Here is a 12500-nt window from a genome sequence, read left to right as displayed (position 1 = left end):
ATCAATCAAGTTGATTTACACAGAAAATCAATCAAAATCTTTTCAATTAAGTTATTCCTAGACTTAGTCAATACGATATCCAATTATGGATTTGGACAAGCGTATCCTATAAGTTTCTATCCCAAGAAACTTGCAAAGAAATAAGATATACAATAGAAATAAGAAAATACAAGTAGGAGCACAAGAAGAATAAAACTTGTTGGAGCTTGGTTGAAGTCCATGATGGTTGCTCTTTGAAGTTTGAACTTCTTCACTTGAATGAATGAGAAGCTCTTTCTTGATTGTTGAAGTTGTTTTCTTGGAAGCTCATTTAATTAATTCCATTTGATTTTTCACTTTTTGACTTGCTCAAAGATATTCAATGTCCTCACTAACAAATTAGGTTTTTTTCTTTTCTTCTCTTTTTGATCTACTTCCCTTGGCTCTTCCTTAGTTTTGGAAGCCTTTAAATCCTTTAAAAGAGCCAAACTAGTTGTTTTTAGTCGTTGGGGAATGAAAGCTAGCCGTTAGAGGGTTTTTGTGTAAATCTGCAGTTTTTGAAAAATTAGTTGTTAGAGCTTGAGTCGACTCATGAACAGTATGAATTGACTCATGGACAGTATGAGTCGACATGAGCTCTATACCACTTGGTGCCAAAGTGCCAGAATGGACTTGAAACTTTTCGGAATCGGCTTTAAGTCTTCTTCACTTGATTTTTCATGAAAAATCTTTATTTAATCGTTCTCTTTTGCTTCCAAAATACTTCAAAAGCTTCTCCAACTTTAGGATTTGTTCTTTTAAGCTTCTCCATGCTTCTTTAAATGTTTAAACTCATTATGCTCCCTATAAAACAAATTAATTTCTCCAAAGATACACATTCATTAGTATCATACTCAAAAGTTTTGTACTCATCAAAATCAATTCTAGGATCAACAATCTTTCCCTTTTTGATGGTGACAAAACTTTGAGTATATGCAAAATATAATGTGGTTCTAAGATTTATGTTAATTTATGCGTAATTCACATGAAGTAAACAAGTAGATACATTGAAAATATACTTCATGAATAAATCATAAAATATTAGGTTAACTCAAGCATATACTCAACATATCCTCTCCTCCTTTTTGACAACATCAGAAAGTTTCAAAATTAATAGTGTCAAAAGAAAATTCAAACATACTTAACTTTAAATTTTTCATATCAAAACTGTCGTTGTGCTGTATATATATCATTTTCTTCATTTATATGCCATTGTGCCATATATGTGCCATTTTCTTCATTTATTTATCATTTTGCCATAGTGCCATATATGTGCCATTTTCTTCATTGATGCACCATTGTGCCATATATGTGCCATTTTACCCTATACTTATCCCCCTTTTCATTAAATTAGAGTTATTTAAGATGAATTATTTAAATACTGAAAAGATTAAATATAAAAGTTACAATTTGATTTCTAATATATAATGAAGGTAAAAAATCATAGAAACCAGTGGCAAGCATTAAAGCACAAAATGCATCGAGCAAATCAAGTAAATAATAAGCTTTGAGTTTTAAGTTTCAAATACTCTCCGTTTATCTTTATAATTAATGCTCCTCCTTACTCTTATCTCATTCATTATTACAGCAAAATATGAGAATACATGTTTCAAAGTATGGGAATATATTTATTTTAAAAAATATTAAAAATTTTATAGAAATAAAGTTGAAACCTGATATAAGGATAATATTCCTAAGTTTCAGCAAGTATCATAATATTATAACGTGTATCAAAGCATTGAGCATGAAGAGTATATATAGTATTATAAGAAGATTCATCAAAATCAATCCATTGCAAAAAGCCATTAAATACTTTCAGTTTTAACTAACTTATTTATAAATTGATTCATTTTTAAGAATCTATTTTATTCTAATTATATTTTGAACTATCTACAAGCATAATATTTATAGTAAATATAGAAGAGATGATTCTAATATTACCAAATATCACTACCTCTTTATCTTTAGCTTTAAGGGTGATGAATTGAGATTCATCTTCTATTATGTGCCTCGAGCATCCGCTATCCAAGTATTATTTCCTCTTTGATACACGAGATGCTAGACACACCTGCAAAATAATCATTTGTGCAATTTTGGTACCTAAGCTTTTTTGGATCCTTTGGGATTAGTAGATATAGTTTCTTTTAGAACCCAAATCATTTTAATCTTATTGTTATTTAATTTTTTATAATCATATGAGTAAGCTTTATGTCCTAATTTTTTCCAGCAATAACAAGAAACATTTGAAGATGCATTAGATGAGGCTTTAACAAAGAAGTTTTTCAAAAACTTTTGCCTCTTATGAGGGTTAAAACCAAGTCCGGCTTTGTAAAAAATAGCTCTTTGATTACTCAAAATTATATGCAACTTTTTAGAACTACAAATGAATTTTTAAATAATAAATTTTAGTTTTTCAACTTCATTTTTCGGGTTTTGATTTTCTTTTAGCAAAGAATCTTTTCTTTTAAAAACTTTTTTTTTTCTTTAATCAAAACTTGATTGCATTTTTTAAATTTTTTGTTCTTCAAACCAAGTTTCTTAAATTCATCCAAAAGATTAGAAAATGCATCATATAACTCATCAAATATAAATTCACATTCTGTTTTAGATATTACCTCTTCTTCTTGTGTTATATAGCACAAGTTGTTGACCTTTTGATCTTCTTTATGAGAGCTGAAATCTTTATTGTCACTCCAAGTTACCTTTTTCTTCTTTTTTTGCTTGGCTCCCCTTTAACTAAAGCTTTCTTTCTTCTTCTTTCTTCTTCATCTTCATCATCTTCAGGAAGCTTTTGAATTTTCTAGTGATTAAGGATATGTCTTCATCTTCATCATCAGATTCTTCAACTTTCATACTATCTTCTTGATTTGAGGACTTGAATGCAATTATTCTCTTTTTCTTATTGTTGTCCTCTTCTTCTTGATTTATTATGGTCTGCTTATAGGTCATGAGGGAACTCAAAAGCTCTTCTAAGGATAATTGATTTAGATCTTTTGCCTCTTGAATAGCTGTCACTTTTGCTTTCCAAGACCTAGGCAAAGATCTAAGAATCTTTCTCACAAGATAAGCATTAGCATAAGATTTTCTCAATAAATTTAGATCATTAATAATATTTGTAAATCTTGAAAATATATTAGAAATATATTCATATGATTTTATTTTAAACATTTCAAATTCATGTGCTAGCTTACTAATATTTGATTCTTTCATTTCTTTAGTATCTTCATAAATTATTTTCAATATATCCCAAATTTTTTTAACAGAAGAACATGTACATATTCTATTAAATTGATTTTCATCAAGAGCACAATAAAGTACATTCATTGTAATTGTATTCAATTGTGCTAACTTCTTTTCATTACTATTTCATTCATTTTTATATTTAGGAACTTGAGCTCCATTAATAATTTTAGTAGGGGTATGTGTGCCATGAACTATAATATTTCACAAATCATAGTGTAGTGCTTGTATAAAAATTTTCATTCTAGCTTTCCAATAAAGATAATCAAATCTACAAAAAAGAGGTGGTCTAACAAGAGAGTGTCCTTCATCAAAAAATATTCCAAGGATTGCTATTGATCTTGAGCTCTAGATGGTTAAATCTATAAAAGATAAAAGAGCACCTGCTCTGATACTAATTGTTACTCAGATGTGGACAACCCAAGAGGGGGGGGGGGTGAATTGGGTTTTCAAAAAATTTTTACTAATTTAAACAAGAACGTGCTCAATTATGATGTGATGGTATGCAGAAAATAAAAACTGAAAGTAAATAACTAAAGATCAAGATCACACACGCAAACACAAAGTTTAATAGTGGTTCAGTGCCAAACCTAGCACCTACGTCCATTTTTCAAGTTTTTTCACTTGAAAATTCTACTATAATCCTTTATATTACAGCATGATTGTTTTAATCGGACTCATAATCAACCCAACTAATTGTTTTAGCGGGTTCACAATCAACTTAGTTGATTTTACATAAAAAATCAATCAAAATCTTTTCAACTAAGTCACCCCTAGATTTAGTCAATACAACATCCAATTATGGGCTTGGACAAGCCTATCCCACAAGTTTCTATCCCAAGAAACTTGCAAAGAAACAAGATATATAATAGAAATAAGAAAGCACAGGTAGGAGCACAAGAAGAATAAAATTTGTTGGAGCTTGGTTAAAGTCGATGATGGTTGCTCTTTGAAGCTTGAACTTCTTCACTTGAATGAATGAGAAGCTCTTTCTTGATTGTTAAGAATATTCTCTTGGAAGCTCACTCAATTAATTGTACTTGATTCTTCTTTTTTTGACTAGCTCAAAGATATTCAATGCCCTCATCAAGAAATTAAATTTTTTTCTTTTCTTCCCTCTTTGATCTACTTTTCTTGGCTCTCTCTTGGTTTTGGAAGCCTTTAAATTTTTTAAAAGAGCCAAACTAGTCATTTCTAGCCGTTGAAGACTGAAAACTTACCATTAGAGAGCTTTTATGTAAATCTGCAGCTTCTGAAAAACTAGCCGTTGGAGTATGAGTCGACTCATAAATAGTATGAGTCAACTTGTGAAAAGTGTGAGTTGACTCGAGCTTTATGCCACTTAGTGCCAAAGTACTAGAATCGACTCGAAACCTTCTAGAGTCGACTCTAAGCCTTCTTCACTTGATTTTTTATGAAAAATCTTTATCTAATTATCCTCTTTTGCTTCCAAAATACTTCAAAAGCTTCTCCAACTTTAGAATTTGTTCTTTTAAGCTTCTCCGTGCTTTTTTAAATGTTTAAACTTATTGTGCTTCCTATAAAATAAATTAATTTCTTCAAAAATACGTTTCCATTAGTATCATAATCAAAAGTTTGGTATTCATCAAAATCAATCTTAGGATCAACAATGTGGATAGGATCCAAGTTAGATACTTTATGTGTTCTATATCATAAAATTAACAAAGGTTCTTGAGTCTTCCTGGTTATGCTTGGAATACTTCTTGAATACCTACACAGATGAAGGGGAGCGGGGGCAGGAAGTGGGGAATGGAGTTCTTCCTTTTTCTCCTTCTTCATTAATACTTTTAAGGATGGACATGGTGGATATTTTTTTCTGGTAAGAACAAGGTGATTGGTTAATTTAGAATTTATCGTCTTGGTAGTATTATATGGAATGTCAGTCTCGGTCTAGGGATTTGAATGATGACCAAATGATGGAATGTGTAGATATGGACGTCAATATATGATGTGTGGACTATGTTATTGTGATAACCAATATGCTTTTTGGATTCATTTTAATGTATATGTAAAAATATGAGTTTATTTGTCATTATATCCAGGAAATATTGTATTCTATGCTTCCCAAATTTGTAGTATTGTCGTATCCTTGTTGCAATTTACGGTGGCATAACAACCATCTGGTGTATATAATTTTTATTACTTAATCCCATAAATATGGGTTAATAGTAGCAGTACAGACTTGTATCTTACTTTCCTGTTTTAAGATGTGCTTGATCATTCTAAATAGTTTTCCTTCCACTCCAAGACAATATTAAATTCTCACCCATGAATTTTTCTCTTTCATTCGAAGAGGATTTGAAATCTTCCTTTTTCTCCTTCTTCATTAATCTTTTTAAAGACAGAGATGATGAATGTTTTTTTCCGGTGTGGACATGGTGATTGGTTAATTTAGAATTTATCATCTTGGTAGTATTATATGGAATGTGAATCTTAGTCTAGGGATTTGAAAGATGACCAAATGATGGAATGTGTAGATGTGGACGTCAATATATGATATGTGGACTATGTTATTGTGATAACCCAATGTGCTTTATGGATTCATTTTAATGTATATGTAAAAACATGGGTTTATTTGTCATTATATCCAGGAAATATCGTATTGTATGTTTCCCAAATTGGTAGCATTGTCATGCCTGTGTTAAAATTCACGGTGGCATAACTACCATCTGGTGTATATGATATTTATTACTTAATCCCATCAGTATGGGTTCATTGTAGCAGTACAGGCTTATATCTTACTTTCCTGCTTTAAGATGTGTGTGATCATTCTAAATAGTTTTCCTTCCACTCCAAGACAATGTTAAACTCTTACCCATGCATTTTTCTCTTTCATTAAAAAGAGGATTTGATATGTTGACTGATGGATTGAATGTTGTAACGATAAAAAGATAAGGCTGCATTGGACAAATGGTTGGAAATCTTGGCAAGTCTTATATAAGCCTACATATGGTGATGCAGTTGCTAGTCTGCTTATAAAGCTTATTCTGAATTTTGAACTAATTTGCGTTCTTAATATGTAAAATAATAGTGATCCCAAGGTTTTGCATCCCTGTGGATAGAGGGCGTGCTGGTTGTTCCATCTTGTGAGAATGAGACCGAGATGATTTCAGGACTCCGAAACCTATCTATGTGGGGGGAGAAGAAGAAAGGAAAGAAGGAAACAAAGAAAAGATGAAGAAAAAGCAAAAGTGAATGGAAAGAAGAAGAAAAATGAGAAAAAGGAAAGAAGAAAGAAGAAAAAGGAAAGAAAATAAAGCAAGGTAGAAGAAAAGAAATAAAAGAAGGAAAAGAAAGGAAAAAAGCAAAAAAAAAAAAGAAAAGAAGAAGGGGAGAGAGATGGTGGATATCTATTGAGATGCATGATCGGGACTGGTGTCCAGATGGGATGGCACAAAGGGGCATCTTGTCCTATGAAAAAATCAGGACACCTTCATTCTATAGGATTCAAAACTTTGAGTGAAACATTAACGGGTACAACAAATTACCTTGCAATTTTGCATTTTCATAGACTTTTAAATTGAATTCAGCACATATATCTAAGACAATTCATGATCATGGATATTTATAGATTATTAAAAAGCTTTTGTTTTTTTTACATGTCTCTACGGTAGTATAAATTAATTAAAAGTCTATTTTTTAAATGCATCATATAAAGTAGCATATCTTAGTATGTCAGTTGTTATATCTTTTGACAGGCTTGCATATTATCCATGTCAACAAATGTAAAGAGTTGGCGAAATATGCATACAAGTCCGTAACTGATATGGGCACAATATGCATAAGAATAATATATGATACTACTACCCTTTAGTAATGAAACCTCTTTTGATTCACATGATCATAACCTGGCGATATTAAAATGTTATCTTCAAGAAATATGGTGACAAATGGTGATATGGCATTAAGGTGGCACATTAAGGCACATGATAACATGGATGCTGTTCTCTACCAAAATATATTCCAAGCTTAGCCAGAATGCAGTTATCAAACTGAAAGCTACTCTAGTACCGCATCTCTTTATAATTTTGATTTATCTTGCTCAAGTGCATACTTCTTGTGGGTATTGTGAGAGCCTGCTTGGTCAGCCAATCCTTCTGTTTCTTGCTTCACGCTCTTTTGTATCTAGACTTTTCATTTTTTCTGTAAAAATAGAAACCAAAAATGACTATTGCAATAAAATAGATTGTTTATTGTTCCTTTGTCAATCGAGTCAATAAGTTGAAACTCTTGCATCCCATTGTTTTATGCAAGTATCCATGGATCTGTAATTAATAAAAAAGGAAATGATATGGTTTTAGTGATGTGAATGACAGAATAACAAAGTCAATCTTTGGAGGATGATAGTGACATGATTTCTTTTCTTATGTAGTGGCTACCAATTGAGGAATTTGCAGCACAACCTTTGGTTCAGAAACATCAGATTTTGAAGCATAGTGTTGAGGTCAGTGTGACAGAGGCAAGCAAGATTATGCTGGATTTTCACCAGTGGCTACAATATCAGCTTTCAGTGACAGGCTTAGCTTTCTGGATGTAAACGACAGCGACCTAAACCAGCCATGAAGGTCTGGTAATGCATCTGAAGTTATCTAAATTCTTTTCATGTAATGCTACGAAATATGTAGTTTTTGGTCCAAATGTTTTGATTCATTAGTGATTGAGAAACTAACTGCCTTAATTTGATTTACAACACAAGTTGAAGAAATTATTGTTTATAAAGTTAATAGGTTTCATGCTACTCCTTACATTTTATATATTTCAACTATTCAGATCTAATACCACAATAATATGCTGAGTTATATCACCGGCATGTCACATGTCACGAGCATGCAGATATATAGCACGGTAATAACTCCATATACCAGGTGCATATTGGCAGTAATCTTATGCCCTCATGCCTAATCCAATACCTCTTTCTGATTTCTAGTCTTTAGAGTTGCCAATAATTGCCAGATTGACTGTCCATATGGGCTGTTGCTTTCATTTAGAGTAGGTAACCCTCCCCTATCTGATAGGTTATGACTGAAAATACTTCTAAATCATGGTGGCTTGCTAACCTTCTACAAGCATGATGTCAACAAATATCTTTATGGACTATTTTATTTGTACGTTTGATGCATTTCTGTGTTTACATGATAAAAAAGCGAGGAGATACACATACAGTGGCTGATACTTGAGACTTGACTGGGTTTTTATGAGAAGAATGGTTGTGAAAGGTCATTCATGTCTGGTCCAGGTTCTTTGTAGGTGTTGGTCTTTTATTATCATAAAGTCCTTTTGGTGCGGACACTAGAGCCATCAAAAATCGACAACATGATTTAAATTCGATTTGGATCGAAGAAGCCTTATTAAATTGATTCTACTTCAGTTATTTATTTTCAGTTAATAAATTTTTAATGCATTTAGCTTTGGATCCATAAGGCCATACTTGGATTTGTCCACGTCACCTTTGGAGCCATCACTTTCCACATGCCAAGAGAAGAAATATGCATGCCAGCGTGTGCTGTGCTCATGTCAAGTTGTGTCAAGCATCAAGTACCCACATGGAGTTCCATTTCTTCCCTAGAATTCCTTAAGAGTTCTTGGCTACTTATTTTGTTGAAGGCTGATTTCTTTTCCATGGTAGATTATTTTATCACATATAATGCTTTACTTTTTTGTGGAGGGCTGATTTCTTCCTTGTAAAAGATAAGAGATTCCTAAAGAAACAGAACCCTTAGAGTCCTATATAAATCTTTGTATCTTCCATGAAGAGGACAATGAATGAATTTTACAAACTCCACAAATACTTGTGTCAATCGCTCTGAGAGGGAGAGGGTGTGAGACCCAAAATTACCTCATAAGGAGAGGGTATGAGACCCACTTTCTATCCTACTCCTACTTAAGATCTAGTGTTCCTGCGACTCTAATTCGACTTCACCATCTACTCACGCAAGCTTATCCCGTCAAGAGAAGATCTGTCTCCTCCAAAATTTTTATCTATCGTGATGAGAGAAGGAGTGATTTCTTATTCTACAGATCATATGCTGTCAATGATCTTTGTTTTTTATCAGTTGATCTTTGATTTTTTTTTTTTAATTCGATGTTAGTAAAGACCTAGTTCTTTATCGATGGATCTGTTTGGTTAAAAAATTAAGAGCCCTAATCAGAGTAGTTTCTTAACTACCACGATCCGGATTCTTATCATCTTCTTGGATTTTTCTCACGGATTTAATGTTTTATTTTCTCTCGTTCCATTCATATTTCTTTTTTTGCATTTACTCTTGAGCATGTTTAATTTCTGCTATCTGTTTATGAAATTCTCTATTGCTAGTTGTTTACTGATCTCTCGAATGGCATTCGTCTGTATCATTTAGATTGATCTCGTTTTAGTCTCGTATCAATCAATCACGTCTCTTGAGTAAAGTATAGACAACTATACTGTCTGTCCTGAGAATAATGAGCCTCTGGCTGGACGTGATTTGTTGTTGATGAACAGAAGAGAGCTTGATCATTAGATTTGATTTTCTTTTTCTCTCTTCTTTAGGGTTGTCCCGCATCAATTTGGTATCAGAATCGGTTGATTAGGGCTTTAGTTTAAATTCAGCAATTTAAATTTCTGCAAGTTAAATTTTCGCACTCTAAATTTCGTATTTTACTTTCAAGCATTTTAATTTTTATTACATCTTATTTCTGCATCCTAGAGTTGCATGACTACTAGATCAGGTATCTGGTACCAACATCCTACTTCTCCATCCAACACCAATATGGATCCCAATATAGCAGCCATCATTAATGCTCTGACTGAAAAGTTTGATGACATGAAAAATTTTATGAAAGCCATGGATGAGAGAATAGTGGTATTAGAAGAAGCTAGGCAGAAACAATCTGAATCTGAGTCTCCGCGACTACCTATAGGATAAAGAGGTAGGAATTTAGAACTTGATCGACCTATAGGGGAACGCCCACACCATAATCAGTTCGATCAAGATGAGCATATTCTTAGGAATGTGAAGGTTGAAGTCCCAAGTTTTGATGGTTGTCTAGATCCAAGAGAGTACCTAGATTGAGAATCAGGTATGGACCACTATTTTGGATGGTACAAAATGTCTGAAGCAAGGAGAGTTAGGTTTGCTAGGATGAAATTGGTTAGGCAAGCCCGACTTTATTGAAAAAGTGTTGAGCATCTTCTCAATCAGAGAAGACAAGATCCGATAGAAACCTGGGATGAGATGAAAGAAAAACTCAGAGAGAAGTACCTCTCCACCTCTTACCAACAAAGACTTTTAGATCAATGACAGAGGCTTACTCAAGGGAATAGATCAATCACCGACTATATCACGAGATTTGATGAATACCTCATAAGATGTGGAGTAGCCGAAGATAGGATTGTTACCTTATCTAGATTTAGAGCTGGATTACGAGAGGATATTCAGCGTGAGCTCTTTCTGTGAGAGGTAACCACGTTGGAACAAGCTTATCAACTTATCTTAGATTTTGAGAGATTTTCTAGATATTCGACTTTCTGTCGTCCTGAACCCAGCCGAGTAATCCCTTTTGGATCGAGACCTAATATTAATCAAACTCCTAGTAACGGACATCCACTTACAAATCCTATTGGGAGAAAAGAAGATAAAGAAAAAAGAGTTATAGGAGAGTTATCAAAAGGAAGTAGTTCTCGATTCCATTGCTTTAAGTGCCATGGTTACGGTCACTTTGCTGCACAATGCCCCAACCGATCATTATTCGTAGAAGAATTAGAAGGAGAAAGTTTATGAAGCTGATCCAGATTTAGTCGAGCAATTTGAGAGTACTGAGGACATCGTAGGTTATGCCGCACCTGAGTCAGACCTTAGGCTTGGATTCGTTAGGTATGTCCTAGCACAAACTAAGAAAAGTGAAGACTGACGTAGGATCTCTATTTTTCATACCTTCATAAAATTTGACGATAAAATTTGTAAGACGATCATTGATAGCGGTAGTTGTATCAACGTCATCTCCACCGACACGGTTAAGCGATTAGGATTAACTCTTATGGATCATCGCAGTCCATACCGTGTGTCTTGGATTGATTCCTCCTCTATTCCCATCAAATTTAGATGCCATGTGCCCATCCAGCTTCATTCCTACCAGGATCATATGTGGTGCGATGTCTTACCCATGAAAGTCGGAAGTATCATATTAGGTCGGTCTTGGCTATTCGACAATGATGTTACGATTTATGGCCGAACCAACTCTCATAATTTTACTCATCAGGGTAAGAAGATCACGATTAATCCTTCCCAACCTAAGGCTACTAATAGAAAGATAGGCGATGGACCAAAAGAAAATCTCAAGAAGAAAAGCCTCCATCTGATAGGTGCTAAAGAATTAGAGACGACCATGAGTGAAAGATCACCAGTTTGGATGCTTGCTGCTAGAGAAGTTCGTGAGGATTCTAAGGTGGATTATCCTAAGGAAGTAGCTAGCCTTCTTAGTGAGTTTCATGATGTCTTTCCTGAAGATCTTTCAGATTACTTACTGCCTATGAGAAACATTCAACATGCCATTGATTAAGTTTCTGGATCTATCATACCCAACTTGTCCCACTATAGGTTGAACCCTAATGAGCATGTCGAGCTACAAAGGTAAGTTGAATAGCTGATAAAAAAAAAATTTGTGAGGAAGGGTTTGAGTCCTTGCGCGGTTCCTGCACTACTGACTCCAAAGAAGGATGGTACATGGAGGATGTCCATAGATAGCCGTACCATTAACAAGATCACCATTAAGTACAGCTTTCCCATCCCTAGGTTAGATGACATGTTAGATATGATGGCTGGATCCACTATTTTTTCTAAGATTGATCTTAAGAGTGGTTACCATCAAGTAAGAATTAGACCAGGAGATGAGTGGAAAACTGCTTTCAAGACAAAAAATGGTTTATATGAGTGGATGGTGATGCCATTTGGATTATCTAATGCCCCTAGTACCTTCATGAGGTTGATGACCCAAGTACTACGATCATTTATAGAAGTATTTGTAGTCGTATATTTTGATGACATTTTGATCTATAGTCAAACTAGGAAAGACCATCTAGATCATCTCCAAAGAGTGTCAAGTTCTTAAAATAGAAAGCTTGTATACTAATCCTAAAAAGTACGCTTTTATGATAGACCATATTATCTTTTTAGGTTTTGTTGTTACCCCCAATGGTGTATCTGTTGATTCTGAAAAGATTAGAGCAATAGTTGAGTGGTCGGTGC

This window comes from Elaeis guineensis, chromosome 1 (assembly GCF_000442705.2).
Source record: "Elaeis guineensis isolate ETL-2024a chromosome 1, EG11, whole genome shotgun sequence".
NCBI classification, from domain to species: domain Eukaryota; kingdom Viridiplantae; phylum Streptophyta; class Magnoliopsida; order Arecales; family Arecaceae; genus Elaeis; species Elaeis guineensis.
The sequence above is the reverse complement of the archived record's forward strand: the minus strand, read 5'-3'. Positions refer to the sequence as shown.